At 46.8% G+C, this 16,687-nt stretch overlaps 1 protein-coding gene across 1 annotated transcript in view; it reads left to right on the top strand.

The window, feature by feature from the left end:
• Positions 1-4,910: 4,910 nt before the first annotated feature.
• LOC137544750 (uncharacterized) overlaps positions 4,911-16,687 on the top strand; it is a 103,918-nt gene continuing 92,141 nt past the window's right edge. Inside the window, exons 1-2 of the mRNA XM_068265841.1 lie at positions 4,911-4,999; positions 13,562-13,638. The gene's annotated coding sequence lies outside the window, so the exon portion shown is untranslated. The remainder of the gene's footprint in view (positions 5,000-13,561; positions 13,639-16,687) is intronic.

Genomic DNA, 16,687 nt, shown 5'->3' on the forward strand with positions numbered 1-16,687 from the left:
CAAACCTTCCACTCCACTAGCATCCAGCCTAACCAAACCTTCCACTCCACTAGCATCCAGCCTGACCCAAGCATCCCACCCACCCCACTAGCATCCAGCCAAGCCCAAACCTTCCACTCCACTAGCCATAAGCCTGACCCAAGCATCCCACCCACCCCACTAGCATCCAGCCAAGCCCAAACCTTCCGCTCCACTAGCATCCAGCCTGAAGCACCCTCCTTCCCACCCACCTGCCTCACCCACCCCACCACTAGCCTCATTGTCTCGTAATTACCTTTAGGGTCAATTTGTGTTTTGGGAAAAAACTCAGGGCCCTTTTGAGTTACACTGTTACATTACAGTTGGCTATGCTCACGTCATGGCCATGCCCATTTTCCCGGCACCCATGTCATAGCCACGCCCATTTTTCCACTCTTACTTTCTCCTTGGTGCCCCAAGGAGCTCTTTTAGGATCCTAGCAACGCCCCTGAGCAGCACGCTTTATTTTCAAGGTAGGGAGTGCAAGGAGGGGGGACATTTGGGGAGGGTAGCCCCCTCTTGCCACTCTCTAATTGCTTCCACCCTGAAGCACGCGATTCTCGCTGCTTCATGGAAGAGCCGACCCTGCTCAGTGCATTGTGAATGGGAACAGCTGACAGGCGGTGAATTCACAGCCTTCAGCCTCCCATGTGAATGAAGCCTGAGCTGAAGCTTAGGTTCAGAAACACATAATTACCTGGTAAGAGACACTGGATCCTGATGATGCTTCCCTCACTGTCCTCCTTGTAGGTAATTTGTTCAGGGCCACATGGCTGTGCTCATGCCAGAAGAGGAGCGCGGCACTGAACAGCTGGAGGGTCTCCGGCAGTGGCGGAGAACCAGAGGACAGCGTGGGAAGCCTCATTAGGATCCAGAGGCATCCCTCTTCTTAGCTAAGTATGTGTTTCTTAACCCGAGTCTTGGCTCTTTAATTACCAGAAAATAGGCAACCTAATGAATCAGAGGGACAGAAGGTCTCACCAAGAAAGGTTGGACAAACTGGGCTCATTTAGCTTGGAAAAAAGATGGCCAAGGGGTGACCTGATATATAAATACATCAGAAAAATACAAGAGCTTTGCAGATCCGCAGAGTGGCTTCCTCGTTCCTCAGCCACGCCATATGGTGTGATCGTGCGAGGAACGAGATTAGAATAGACGGGAGCTCACACGAACGCCCATCAGTAAACAGCGGGGAACAGTGATTTTTTTTAACACAAAAAGGCTAAAATAGAGGTATACAGCACTGCGATCTATACAAACAATAGAGTTTTTGATAAAAAAAAGATCTTTTTTAATCAGTAAAAAGACAAACAAACAAACAAAAAAAAAAACAATCGCAGCAGCAATCAGATACCTCCAAAAGAAAGCTCTATTAGTGGGAAGAAAAGGTGGTCAAATTCATTTGGGTGGTAAGTTGTATGACTGAGCAATAAACTGTTAAAGCTGTAAAGTGCTGAATTGTAAAAAATGGCCTGGTCATTAGGGGGGTATAAAGCTCTGGTCTTCAAGAGGTTAAAATGTGGATTATTTTACCACATGAAGTAGTTATAACAAATCCTATATCTGCATTTAAAGTGTACCAGAGACCAACAATAGTCAAGGTTTTATACTTACCTGGGGCTTCCTCCAGCCCTCTCTGCACGGATCACTCCCACACCGCCATCTTCAGCCTTCTCCAGCTCCCATACCGAGTCCCGTAACTTCGGCCAGTCGCAGCCAGTCTGAGCATGTGCAGTGCGCTCCCTCCATCTCTCTCCGGCGGAGAATAGTACTGCACCTGGGCCTTTACAGTACTATTCTCTGCCAGAGAGAGATGGAGGGAGCGCACTGCACATGCTCAGACTGGCTGCGACTGGCCGAAGTTACGGGACCCGGTATGGGAGCTGGAGAAGGCTGAGGACGGCGGTGTGGGAGCGATCCGTGTGGATGGGGCTGGAGGAAACCTCAGGTATGTATAAACCCTTGACTATTGTTCGTCTCTGGTTTCCTTTAAAAGAGGCTTGGATACTTTCCTTGAATTGAAGGACATCCACTTTATAATCACTAGGTAATTCTTGGCAGAGTAGATCTAGGGATTTTATTTGACTGCCACCGTGAGTCGGGAAGTAATTTTTTCCCTTAAAAGGAGTCATCAGCAAACCACCCCCCCCTCCCATCTACTTACCCAGGACTTCCTCTAGCCCCTTCCCGCCTTCACGTCCTGCAGTACACCGCGGACAACATGGCCTTGATTGACAGCGGCGCTCACGCAGGCGCAGTAGAGGACGGCGGGGAGCCCTGACCTGGCGGCTGCGAGTGGCTCTGCGGCACTGGATGTGTCGGTGGCCAGGAGGTTGGAGGAAGCCCCGGGTAAGTAGTTTGGGGGGGTTCGCTGATGAGTCCTTTAAACGCCTAAAAGCGCTGGTGTAATCACAAACGCTTAGCATTTTTTGAAGTGGTTTTAGTAAGCAATTCTGTGCATGTGCCTACCGATTTTCTAGTTATGCCTAGCAATTTTTGGAGTGATTTTTGTAAGCGATTCTATGCATGTGCCTAGCGGGTGAAGCCTCCGGATCCTAATGAGGCTTTTCCCGTCCTCCTCGGTCCCACGGCGGCGGCGATAAAGCTCCCCCAACAGCGGGGATGTAAATATTTAACTCCAGCACAGGCGCAGTATCGGCTCTCTGCCTTGGAGATAGGCGGAAATAGCTGATTGCTGTCGGGCCGCTCTACTGCACAGGCGTAAGTCTCCTGCACCTGCACAATAGAGAGGATTAGACAGAGATCGGCTACTTTCGCCTATCTCCGTGCAGAAAGAGCTGCAACAGCGCCCCCGCTGGAGCCAGGATAGGTAAATAAATCAGCGCTTGTCAGGCTTGTCGAGGGAGGACACTTTGGGGGAGCCAGCGCTCCCGCGCTTGTGCACGCAGCCACCCGGAGATCAATGAACAGGAAAAAACGTTCCTGTTCATTGATCTAAGCCCCCCAGCAATGATCGGCTGCTTCTATGAGAAGCAGCACGATCATTGTGAAAAAAAAAAGTTTCCCAGCCTCACTGCACTTCCTGTAAGCGTACTTCCTACGCTTACAGGACGCATGCACAAAAAATTACTGTGGCCATCTTGTGGCCAAATAGTAAAATTACACCCAAAAACATTTTTCATATATAAATATATAGTTTTACATTATACTGTAAATTAACTCATTACCTCCCACACTCCCCAATTTTATTTTTTTTATTTTTTTGTAATAAAAAGAAAAAAAAATTACAATAAAAAAACCCAAAACATAAATAGTTACCTTAGGGACTGAACTCTTTAAATATTTATGTCAAGGGGGTATAACACTGTTACTTTATAAACTATAGGCTTGTAATTAGGGATGGACGCAAAACTGAAAAAAATGCACCTTTATTTCCAAATAAAATATTGGCGCCAAACATTGTGATAGGGACATCATTTAAATGGTGTAATAACCGGGACAAATGGGAAAATAAATTTAATGGATTTTAATTACAGTAGCATGCATTATTTAAAAACTATAATGGCCGAAACCTGAAAAATAATGATTTTTCCCCACATTTTTTCCTATTTTCCTATTAAAACACATTTAGAATAAAATAATTCTTGGCATAATGTCCCACCTAAAGAAAGCCTAATTGGTGGCGAAAAAAACAAGATATAGTTCATTTCATTGTGATAAGTAATGATAAAGTTATAGACGAAGGAATGAAAGGAGCGCTGAAAGGTGAAAATTGCTCTGGTGCTCAAGGGGTAAAACCCCTCAGTTGTGAAGTGGTTAATACTTTAGCTGTTTCAGGGACAATTAAGGTGGCCATACACTCGTTAGATTAGCAGCAGATAGATCATCAGAAAGATTTCTGATCTATCTGATGTGTTTAGGAACATTTTTTTACTAGGAACAGATTTCCAATATCGATCTGATGGCATTTTTTTGCCATCAGATTTCCATTAGGGCCAATGCAAAATGATAAGCAATCTCAACAGATCGACCTAAATTTTCCAGCCTGCCAAATCGATTGAAATCGGTCAAAATCGACCAATCGATCGATTTTAATTGATCGATCTGCCAAAAATCAGCTGAGTGTATGGGCCCCTTTAGAAGTGGTATGCTAAGTTAGTTTAAATACCTGTAGTGGAGACAAAGTTAAACACAATTGGCTCTATTCTCAAAGACTTCCCGCATGCGGTAAATTACATGCGGGAAGTTTGCGACCAAAATACCGTCAAGTTGACATTCTCAAAATGTTCCGCATGTTTTTTCCGCTTGCGGAAAAAGTGCGCTAAAAGTGCGGGATTCATGCGGAAAAATGTCCGCAAAAGTCGGTATTTTCCGCAATAAAAAAATCAATTCTCAAAAATGTTCAGGCGCATCATTTCGTCGTTATTTACCGATTTTTTATCACCTACAAGTAGTAGGTGATATATTCCGCATCCCATTGACTTTAATGAAGTCTGGAGGCTTAAGGGCTGTGCTTGCTGTACTTTATTTTTTTTTTTTTAAACACTTTTTCATGCGACCTTTTTACCGCATGATTCCCGCATGAATAATGGCTGTTTCCGCATCTTTTTTCCCGCATGCGGAAAACATGCGGAAAATATTAGTGAATGTGGAAAAAATGCGGAGTTTACCGCTGGCGGAAATATAGCGGTAAAATTTTGCGGAAATTTTGGCTCTTTGTGAATAGAGCCCAAGAAGAGCAAGAGGAGCAAACAAAGGACAGGGAGAAATGTCTCCACACTGGGGACAGCCCTCCAAGAGGGAGAGCTGGGATGCATTGCAATACACATGTTCTGCCTGTAGAGGGAGTGCCAGCAATGTGTAGCTCGGCTCTGTGCAGCTGGATCACATACCAGGGAGGGGAGGGGGAGGCTACAGGAAATGAAGTATGGAACCAACGACATTCAGTGTACACACAGGAAGGAGTCACACAGACCCAGAACGCTGGCTGGATGTTCCATCCCTCTACCCTGCAGGCTATGTAAGTGTACCTGTCTCTGCCCCACATATAACATGTTCCAGTCCTCCCCGCAGGCTATGTAAGTGTACCTGTCTCTGCCCTACATATTGCATTCTCCAGTCCTCCACTCTGCAGGCTATGTAAGTGTACCTGTCTCTGCCCCACATATTGCATGCTCCAGCCCTCCATCCTGCAGGCTATGCAAGTGTACCTGTCTCTGCCCTACATGCATGTTCCATCCCTCCACCCTGCAGGCTAAGTGTACCTGTCTCTGCCCCTCATATAACATGTTCCAGTCCTCCCCGCAGGCTGTGTAAGTGTACCTGTCTCTGCCCCACATATTGCATGCTCCAGTCCTCCATCCTGCAGGCTATGTAAGTATACCTGTCTCTGCCCTACATGCATGCTCCAGCCCTCCACCCTGCAGGCTATGTAAGTGTACCTGTCTCTGCCCTACATATTGCATTCTCCAGTCCTCCACTCTGCAGGCTATGTAAGTGTACCTGTCTCAGCCCCTCATATTGCATGCTCCAGTCCTCTCCATTTCCAGCTGTGTAAGTGTACCTGTCTCTGCCCCACATATTGCATGTTTTTATCCCTGCTCCCTGCAGGCTGTGTAAGTGTACCTGTCGCTGCCTCAGATATTGCATGCTCCAGTCCTCCTCCCTGCAGGCTGTGTAAGTGTACCTGTCTCTACCCCACATATCGCATGCTGCAGTCGTCCCTGCATGCTGTGTAAGTGTACCTGTCTCTGCCGTATGTATTGTATGCTCCAATTCCCCTCTCTGCAGGCTGTATAAGTGTACCTGTCTCTGCCTAATACAGTGGTGCCCATAATTATTCATACCTCTGGCAAATCTTGACTTAAAGTTACTTTTATTCAATTAGCAAGTCATTTTTGTGATGGGAAATTACATAGGTGTCTCCCAAAAGATAATAAGACTATGTACAAGAGGCATTATTGTTTCTCAGCTTTTATTTACATTTTGAGCAAAAAGTGTCCAATCCAAAATTATTCATACCCTTCTCAATAATCAATAGAAAAGCGTTTATTGGTTATTACAGCACCCAAATGTTTCCTATAATTGCAGACCAGCTTTTTGCATGTCTCCACAGGTATTTTTGCCCATTCATCTTTAGCAATGAGCTCCAAATCCTTCAAATTGGAGGGTCTTCTTGCCATCACCCTGACCTTTAGCTTTCTCCACAGATTATCAGTTGGATTCAAGTCAGGACTCTGGCTGTGCCACTCCAAAACGTTAATGTTGCTGTCTGCTAACCATTTCTTCATCACTATTAAGGTGGCCATACACTGGTCGATTTGCCATTAGATCGACCAACAGATAGATCCCTCTCTGATCGAATCTGATCAGAGAGGGATCATATAACTGCCTTTACTGCAAACAGATTGTGAATCGATTTCAGCATGAAACCGATCACCATCTGTGAAGCTGACGCTGCCCCCCCGCATACATTACCTGATCCGGCCGGCGCGAGTCCCCCGATCTCCGCTGTCTTCTTCTCCGCTCAGGGCTCCTCCAGCTTCACTGTACTTCCTGTCCAGGGAAGTTTAAACAGTAGAGGGCGCTCTACTGTTTAAACTTCCTGTCGGGGCAGGAAGAAGTGAAGCCTGCCGGACTCGGAGCCCAGCGCGGAGAAGAAGCAGCGGGGACTCGCGCCGGCCGGATCAGGTAATGTATTGCCGCTAGCGTCGGTTTTCAGACATTCGAACGCTGCAATCGATGCACTCCCGACCCGCTGGGGATCGAGCTAAATCTTCTGCACGGACAGGAATGATGGGAACAATCGATTTCGGTCAGCGCTTGTGCAACAATTTCATAGCAGATTCGATCACAGTGATCGAATCTGCTGTTTATCGGCGGGAAAATGGGTAAGTGTATGGGCCCCTTTACTGTGAGTTTTGGGTCATGCCCACTGGTGCCCATGGCCAAGTTTCTCTGCAGACTGCCTGATGTTGTTGAGAATCCTCATGTATTGCTCTTTTTTTCATGGTGCCGTTTACTATGATTAGGTTCCCTGGTCCATTGGCTGAAAAACACCCCCAAAGTATTAGGTTTCCACCACCATGTTTGACAGTGGGAATGGTGTTTTTTTGGGTTGACAGCTTCTCCTTTTTTAAGCCAAATGAAGGAAACATCATTGTGACCAAACATCTCAATTTGTGTTTCATCTGACCATAACACAGAAGACCAAAAGTTTTTTGTCCAGATGAGCATTTGCAAAGGCCAAACAAGCTTTTGTGGGCCTTATCTGGAGAAGTGGTGTCATCCTTGTTCTGCATCAGTGGAACCCAGCAGTGTGCAATGTCCGTTGTATCGTCTGCCTTGAGACAAGGGTGATTGCTCAATTCTGATTCTTCTTGACTTGTCAGCAGCATTTGATACTGTGGACCATGAAATACTAATCCAGCGACTGAAGAATTACTGTGGCCTAAGGGGTACTGTTCTTAGCTGGTTTCAGACCTTCCTATCTGGCAGGACACAGCAAGTATGTCTGGGCACACACTACTCTAATCCAGTGCCACTTGCCTATGGAGTTCCACAGGGTTCTGTACTATCACCATTACTCTTTGCAGTCTACATGCTCCCACTGGGCAAAATAATCCAGAACTATGGTTTAGGATACCATTGTTATGCAGATGACACACAACTGTATCTGTCCTTCAAGCCTGGCACCCAAGACCCATCAGCATCCATAAATGCGTGTCTAGTGGATTTACAAAATTGGATGAACACCAGCTGGCTGAGGCTGAACTCTGACAAAACAGAGGTGTTGGTGGTAGGTGGTCCACACATGATGGATAAAGTTCAAAACACTCACCACCTCAAACTAGCAATTGGGGGAGATACTGTGCAGTATAAAGACTCTGTGCGAAACCTTGGGGTGATCCTGGATGGAAATCTAAAACTCAGACAGCAGGTATCAGCTGTCGTCAAGTCTTCCTTCTTCCATCTAAGAAATATAGCGAAAATAAAACACCTTATCCCAGCTGAAGACCTACCTGCCCTGGTTCACGCATTTGTATCCTCCCGCCTAAACTACTGCAACGCCCTGTTAATCGGATCTACAGATAAGGTTCTGCGCCCCTTACAGCTAGTACAGAATGCTGCAGCCAGACTCCTAGCCAATGCCCCCCGCAGCTCACACATCACCCCAGTACTGCAAACTCTTCACTGGTTGCCAGTAAAATGGAGAATCAATTTTAAGATCTGCCTGCTGACATTTAAGGCTCTACACCACATGGGACCCAAATACATAGCGGATCTATTGGAACTTTATGCCCCTCCACGCACCCTCCGCTCTGCCAACAAGATGAAGCTGGTTATTCCCAGGATACACTTAACATTTGGTGCTCGGGCCTTTTCCTATGCAGCCCCTACTCTATGGAACTCACTTCCACATTCAGTACGAGAGGCTCCTTCTCTGGACAGCTTTAAAAAAAAGGCTAAAAACTCACCTCTTTTCCCTAGCCTTTGAGACTGCATAATGCAGGGTCACAGCGCTTTGAGTCCCCAGGGAGAAAAGCGCTATATAAATATTATTGTTATTTCCACCAGCAGAGCCCAGATTCACCCGGATGGCCTTGGTGGTGATCCTTGGATTCTTTTTCACCTCTCTCACTATCCTCCTGGCCAGCACAGGCGTCCCTTTTGGCTTCCGACCACGTCCTCTTGAGATTTTCCAGTGCGGAACATCTTGTATCTTTTAATGATACTTTGCACTGTAGCAGCTGGAACTTGAAAACATTTAGAAATGGCCTTGTTGCCCTATCCTGACTTGTGAGCAGCCACAATGCGCAGCCACAAGTCATCACTGAGCTCTTTTGTCTTAGCACTGACTATCCACAAACCAACTGCAAAGAGGTGCTGTTTTTCACCTGTTGAGTTGATTAAAACAGCTGTTCCAAATTAAGCAGGGTAGTTAGGATGATTTAGAACAGCTTGGACTATTTGGGATGGTATAGAACTTTGGATTTTCCCACAGACTGTGACAGTTTGTGAAGGGTATGGATAATTTTGGACTGGACACCTTTTGCTCAAATGTAAATAAAAGCTGAGATATGTTTATTTTCTACACTACAGTAATGCCTCTTGTACATCATCTTATTATTTTTTGGGAGACACCTATGTCATTTCCCATCAAAAAATTACTAGCTGGTTGAATAAAAGTGACTTTAAGTAAAAAATTGCCAGGGGTATGAATAATTATGGGCAGCACTGTATATTGCATGCTGCAGACTCTGTGCACCTCAGCCATTTGTTCTAATGAATATAAATACACAAGTCAGATTTCTAACACTTGTGACGAGTGTGATTACTTTGATTAAACCTGTTAGTAATCTGTTAGGGCCCGTTTCCACTATCGCGAATCTGCATGCATTGTCTGCATGCGGATTCGCATAGCCAATACAAGTGGATGGCCCTGTTTCCACTTGTCAGTAATCCTGAGCATTTTTCTGTGCGGGAGAAATCTGCACAGAAGAGCCCTCAGAATTCGCACCCTGCACACCACTATGCGAATTGCCGCTAATGTATTTAATTGGGAAATCGCATGCTGTTTTGGCATGCGTTTTTTACCGCGATTTCGCATAGAAACTAATGTTAAATCACACAGGCAGTGACATGGTTAAAATCGCATAAATACTAACCTATGCGGAATCGCACCCGCATGCGATTTCGTCAGAGGGGAATCAGCAGCGATACCGCACAAGGGGAAAAGGGCCCTAAAGGTAGCCATACACTGGTCGATTTGCCATTAGATCGACCAGCTGACAGATCCCTATCTGATCGAATCTGATCAGAGAGGGATCGTATGGCTGCCTTTACTGCAAACAGATTGTGAATCGGTTTCAGCCTGAAACCGATTACAATCTGTTGAGCTGCTCCTGCCGCCTGTCTCCCCCCCCGTATACATTACCTAAGGCTGGCTCCGGGTCCTCTTCTCCGCGTGGGCCCCGCACCGCATCCCAGCGTACACTGTAGAGCGCCCTCTATCTGAGCTTCCTGGTCACTGCAGTGACACAGGAAGTTAATGTACGCTGGGATGGACGCAGGAACAGAGCCGTGCAGCGCGGAGAAGATGCCCGGGAGCCAGCGTCAGGTAATGTATACCTGATCGGATCGGCCGCCGCTAGCAACGCGCTCCCTACCCGCGGGCGATCGACGGTATTTTTCCGCGCGGCGCAATCGACGGACCGATCCGATTTCGGGAAGAAATCGGATCGGCGTGTGCGTTTAGCGCGAACGATTGGCAGCAGATTCGATCCCAGTAATCGAATCTGCTGTCGAAACGGCCGCAAATCGGGCCAGTGTATGGGCAGCTTTAGATCTTTGCTGACCTTCTGATAATTTCTGATGATTCACTGGTTGGAGTGGTGGTAAAGGTAGCATCACGAAGTCGATTCCCCAATAAAGTTGGTCACTTTGTTGATTGAATCAGAATCACTACATGTATGGCTACCTTAATCTTCATCAGTCATTTGAGCTCCTATCTGTCTGCTCAGAATTAATTTCTGATCAGATTTCCGCTGATAATCAATCCCCTGCTGAGATCTTCCTACGAATAGGAACCCATTGTTTGCCTTGAAGCTCACCTGAAAGGGACGAGAGATATGGTGGCTACCATATTTATTTCCTATGCATTACCTTTTATACAATGCATATTTCCTGGCTGTCCTGCTGATCCTCTGCCTCTAAGATGATAAAGGAAACTTGAAGTGAGAGGAATATGGAGGCTGCCATATTTATCTCATTTTAAACAATACCAGTTGCCTGGCAGTCCTTCTGATCCCTCGCCTCTAATACTTTTACTCATAGCTCCTGAACAAGCATGTGGTTAAGATGTTTTTAACTGAAATCTGTCTGGATTAGCAACATGCTTGTTTTAGGTGAGTTCTATGGCAGAAACCGTGCCTCTTCCCAGAGGGGTAAGGATCTGTCCCTGCTGTAGGCTCTGGAAGATACTGTAGGACCTTCAACATTAAGGCAGGGATCATACTTGAATCCTCTGAAAAACAGCCACGGTTTTCAGCTGGCGATTCTTGGCAATAGCCGACAGCAGCTGACTATTGGCAGTAGGGATCGCTGGCGGTATGCGGAAAAGGTAACAGAACTGATTTTACCCGTACGCAGAAAAACACACCTTTTAACACTTGACCACAGATGTCCACAAGAAATCCATACTTCAATTTCTACATGCAATTTTGCACAGCGGCAAAAACCAAGTGATTCACTCAAGTGTGATCTGTGCAGAGTGGTCACCCACAAAAGCTGTTCAGGGTCCAACGGCTTCCCTTTCCTAAGGTAAGTATTCCAGATTGGTTGTAGTAAACCTCATAGGTTTGCTTTAAAGCAGTTTTCCCCAACCCTGTCCTCAGGGCCCACCAACAGTACATGTTTTGTGGAAATCCAGCGAGGTAGTTAATCCACTCTGCCGAGACACTAATTACCCCACCTGTGAATGTTTGTGGTTTGCTGCAAAACATGCACCGTTGGTGGGCCTTGAGGACAGGGTTGGGAAACTGTCCTTCAAAGGATATCCAAGGTGACAAATATTAAATCTAGCTTAACTTACCTGGGGCTTCTTCCAGCCTCTAGACGTAATTTGTGTCCCTCCCTACAGCTTCGGTCTTCCCCTGGGTCCCACTGGGATCGACAACTCCCGATGGGTTGGCATCTTCTGCGCATGTGTGTGCGAATGTGCCCACGTCATTGGGAGCGTACTGTGTTAGCCCACACATGTGCAGAAGGCCGTCAGAGACTGCCACCGGGAGACAGGAGCAGATCGGAGCTGTGGCGAGGGACACGTGACCTCTAGGGGCTGGAAGAAGCCACAGTAAAGCAAGATTTAATTCGTCTCCCTAAATATTTGAGGTGACTAAACCTCCTAGATCTGCGCCTCAGTACACACTGTGGCGTCTGTTTCCTGTGGATGATATCCACTAGTATTATACACAATGATACAGCGCTGCACTTCAATACACAACCAGTCTAATGCAATTTAAATAACAATAAATGGTCTATTATGTATATGCAAATTGTAGCAAAATTTATTTAAATAGGTTCACAATAATAAAAATTAGGATATATGTGGGGTGAAAGGATGTGGGGAAAATTACAATAAAAACATTAAACACATTGCGGGGCTAACTAATCACTTTGCTGGCCAGCTTATGTTAGATAATGATCCATGTGTGCATACATTCACCACATTCAACCTGCAATGTTTTTGATGTAATTTACGTAACTATGCAGTGGTACCACTTATAGGCTTTTTTAAGTGCGCAGTATAAGCGCGAATGGGGTTGGTAGATAGTCTCTGACAAGCGTGAGCTATATGCTGCTTGATCTGTGTAGATAGCAAAAGTCAGTCACTTAATAGTACTATGCAGCTTTACGAACATGCTTTAGCTTAGAAGCAGGATGGCAAGCAAGCAGTCTCTTAGTAGAATGCAGATAGGTTTTGGCAATTGTATTAGTCTTGTATATGTTTGTATTCTGCAAAGCGCATTGCTATCTCACCAGTTTTCTTGCCGCTGTGATCACCATTCAGCTCCTTGGTTGTGGTGCTAATCAGGCTGGAGTTATGGATAGACCCGGCGAACAAGCAAGCTGGGACGCCAGCCGCTTAAGGGTCCGCACACCGCCGCTCAGTGCAGACCGCTCCTAAAACGACAAACGCACCACAACCAAGGAGCTGAATGGTGATCACAGCGGCAAGTAAACTGGTGAGATAGCAATGCGCTTTGCAGAATACAAACATATACAAGACTAATACAATTGCCAAAACCTATCTGCATTCTACTAAGAGACTGCTTGCTTGCCATCCTGCTTCTAAGCTAAAGCATGTTCGTAAAGCTGCATAGTACTATTAAGTGACTGACTTTTGCTATCTACACAGATCAAGCAGCATATAGCTCACGCTTGCCAGAGACTATCTACCAACCCCATTCGCGCTTATACTGCGCACTTAAAAAAGCCTATAAGTGGTACCACTGCATAGTTACGTAAATTACATCAAAAACATTGCAGGTTGAATGTGGTGAATGTATGCACACATGGATCATTATCGAACATAAGCTGGCCAGCAAAGTGATTAGTTAGCCCCGCAATGTGTTTAATGTTTTTATTGTAATTTTCCCCACATCCTTTCACCCCACATATATCCTAATTTTTATTATTGTGAACCTATTTAAATAAATTTTGCTACAATTTGCATATACATAATAGACCATTTATTGTTATTAAAAAAAAAAAAAAAAAAATTTAATTTGTCACCTCCGATGATAAAACGTGATGGTGGATAACAGTGCCAATATTTGGCATAAACTGAAAGTTGAGTGTTTTGCACTTATTTTGTGAATACGGCAATCAACAGAAGATCGGCATTATTTCAGCAAACAATAACGGCATGTTTCTGACCATCTGTGAATAGTAAATAGGCACTGACAGTTTTGTTTTTTTTCTATACTTTATCTGTGTTGTGATTTTTTTTTTTGTTTTGTTTATTTGTTTGTTTTTTTTGTTAATTCTTTACATGTTGCTCTTGTGTTTTTTCTTGCAGAAGGGTTACAGGTGGTCTGTCCTCCAGCATTGTTGGAAGGAGTGATCCAGGCTCTTTGTTCTCTTAGCTGGAAGCAGGTGAGTAAAACAGGCAGATGCCTTTTCTGTTCTCAAGTTTCACCGTTCAGCTGTGGCCCCTGGTGCAAAGCCTAGCTATGCTATATTACTATCCCAAACTTCTCTGTACCCCATGCCTCTTTATACCTCATCCCTCTGTGTGCCCCATACCTCACTATATAGGTATGAGGTATAATGAGGTATGGGGCACACAGAGGGATGAGGTATAGTGAGGTACGGGGCACACAGAGGGGTGAGGTATAATGAGGTACAGGGAACACAGAGGGATGAGGTATAATTAGCTATAATGAGGTATGGGGCACACAGAGGGATGAGGTATAGTGAGGTATGGGGCACACAGAGGGATGAGGTATAGTGAGGTACGGGGCACACAGAGGGGTGAGGTATAATGAGGTACGGGGCACACAGAGGGATGAGGTATAGTGAGGTACGGGGCACACAGAGGGATGAGGTATAGTGAGGTACGGGGCACACAGAGGGGTGAGGTATAATGAGGTATGGGGCACACAGAGGGATGAGGTATAATGAGGTATCCCTCACTATACCTCATCTCTCTGTGTGCCCCATACCTCATTATATCTCATCCCTCTGTGTGCCCCATACTTCATTATACCTCACCCCTCTGTGTGCCCTGTACCTCACTATACCTCACCCCTCTGTGTGCCCCATACCTCATTATAGCTCATTATACCTCACCCCTCTGTGTGCCCTGTACCTCACTATACCTCACCCCTCTGTGTGCCCCATACCTCATTATAGCTCATTATACCTCACCCCTCTGTGTGCCCCGTACCTCATTATACCTCATCCCTCTGTGTGCTCTATACCTCATACCTCATCCCTCTGTGTGCCCCATACCTCATCCCTCTGTGTGCCCCATACCTCATCCCTCTGTGTGCCCCATACCTCATCCCTCTGTGTGCCCCATACCTCATTATACCTCCTCCCTCTGTGTGCCCCATACCTCATTATACCTCATCCCTCTGTGTGCCCCGTACCTCATTATACCTCATCCCTCTGTGTTCCCTGTACCTCATTATACCTCATCCCTCTGTGTGCCCCATACCTCATTATACCTCACCCCTCTGTGTGCCCCATACCTCACTATACCTCATCCCTCTGTGTGCCCTATACCTCATACCTCATCCCTCTGTGTGCCCCATACCTCACTATACCTCATCCCTCTGTGTGCCCCATACCTCACTATACCTCATCCCTCTGTGTGCCCCATACCTCACTATACCTCATCCCTCTGTGTGCCCCATACCTCATTATACCTCATCCCTCTGTGTGCCCCATACCTCATTATACCTCACCCCTCTGTGTGCCCCATACCTCACTATACCTCATCCCTCTGTGTGCCCTATACCTCATCCCTCTGTGTGCCCCATACCTCACTTTACCTCATCCCTCTGTGTGCCCCGTACCTCATTATACCTCATCCCTCTGTGTGCCCCGTACCTCATTATAACTCATCGCTCTGTGTGCCCCATACCTCATTATACCTCATCCCTCTGTGTGCCCCATACCTCATTATACCTCCTCCCTCTGTGTGCCCCATACCTCATTATAGCTCATTATACCTCATCCCTCTGTGTGCTCCGTACCTCATTATAGCTCATCCCTCTGTGTGCCCCGTACCTCATTATACCTCATCCCTCTGTGTGCCCCATACCTCATTATACCTCCTCCCTCTGTGTGCCCCGTACCTCATTATACCTCATCCCTCTGTGTGCCCCGTACCTCATTATACCTCATCCCTCTGTGTGCCCCATACCTCATTATAGCTCATTATACCTCATCCCTCTGTGTGCCCCGTACCTCATTATACCTCATCCCTCTGTGTGCCCCATACCTCATTATAGCTCATTATACCTCATCCCTCTGTGTGCCCCGTACCTCATTATACCTCATCCCTCTGTGTGTGTCACGTACCTGGAGTTATGGAGACCGTTATGCTGAGGGCAGAAACTCCTGCAACTTACCAACCAAAGGCCCTGAGCTGGGAACAGGGTACTCTGGTTGGCACGGGGCAGAAGTGCTCGCAGAACCAGGAGTAAACCGGAACTGGAGACTTCCGCAGGACGGGTCTGGTACTGCAATGACCCGTACACCAGTGTTGGTCTTGACACGCAGATCCTGTAGTTGGTAGGCAGGAGAGCAGATCCGTGAACAGGCCGGGGTTGGTAACAGAGCGGGTAGTCAGACAAGCAGGATTCGGCAACAGAGCGGGTTCTCAGACGGGCAAGGTTCGGCAGCAGAGCGGGTAGTCGTACGTAGCAAGGGTCAAAGCCAGAGCGGATAGTCAGACAAGCCAAGGTCAACATGGAGCAGGATCAGTGTACAGGCAGACAGAATGTCAGGTCACGGGAACCAAACTAGCTGCAATACTACAGCACAGAGGTCTGGGCTCTCCAGGCTTAAATAGGCCTTTTGGCGCGCACCGCGCAAACACGCGCACGACGTAGCGTGCCACGCGCGCACGGTGCAACGTGCTGCGCGCGCATGCGCACACACACGAACACGCGCATGCGCAACCACACGCACGCAAACGCACACGCGCACAAACAAGGAAGATGCATAAAACAGACATCCCTGCGCGCGTGTGCGTGGACAGCCCTCACACCAACGCCTTTCAGCGCCAATGCTCACACCGCCCAACGCAACGCGCGCTGGCGAGCACCGACAGACCACCCTGCAGGGAAGCCCGCCGGGACCCCCCAGGACGCCTGCCAGCATCCGCATGTGCCAGCCGCCTCGCCTGGACAGGTAACTGACCGTGACAATGCCCCCCCCTTACGGGCAGCCTCCGGATGCCTTTTAGACTTGGTTTATCAGGGAACCTCTGATGGAATCTTCTCACCAATGCGGTTGCATGGACAAACGAGACTGGTTCCCAAGAGTTGTCCTCAATTCCATAGTTTTTCCACTTGATCAAGTATTGTAGACCACCATTCCTCCATCTGGAATCAAGGATATCTTCCACTTCAAATTCCTCTTCACCATCCACCATATCTGGTGGAGGTGGTATAGAGTTTTGTCCCACAAA

Source organism: Hyperolius riggenbachi, chromosome 2 (genome assembly GCF_040937935.1).
Source record: "Hyperolius riggenbachi isolate aHypRig1 chromosome 2, aHypRig1.pri, whole genome shotgun sequence".
Taxonomy (NCBI): Eukaryota; Metazoa; Chordata; class Amphibia; order Anura; family Hyperoliidae; genus Hyperolius; species Hyperolius riggenbachi.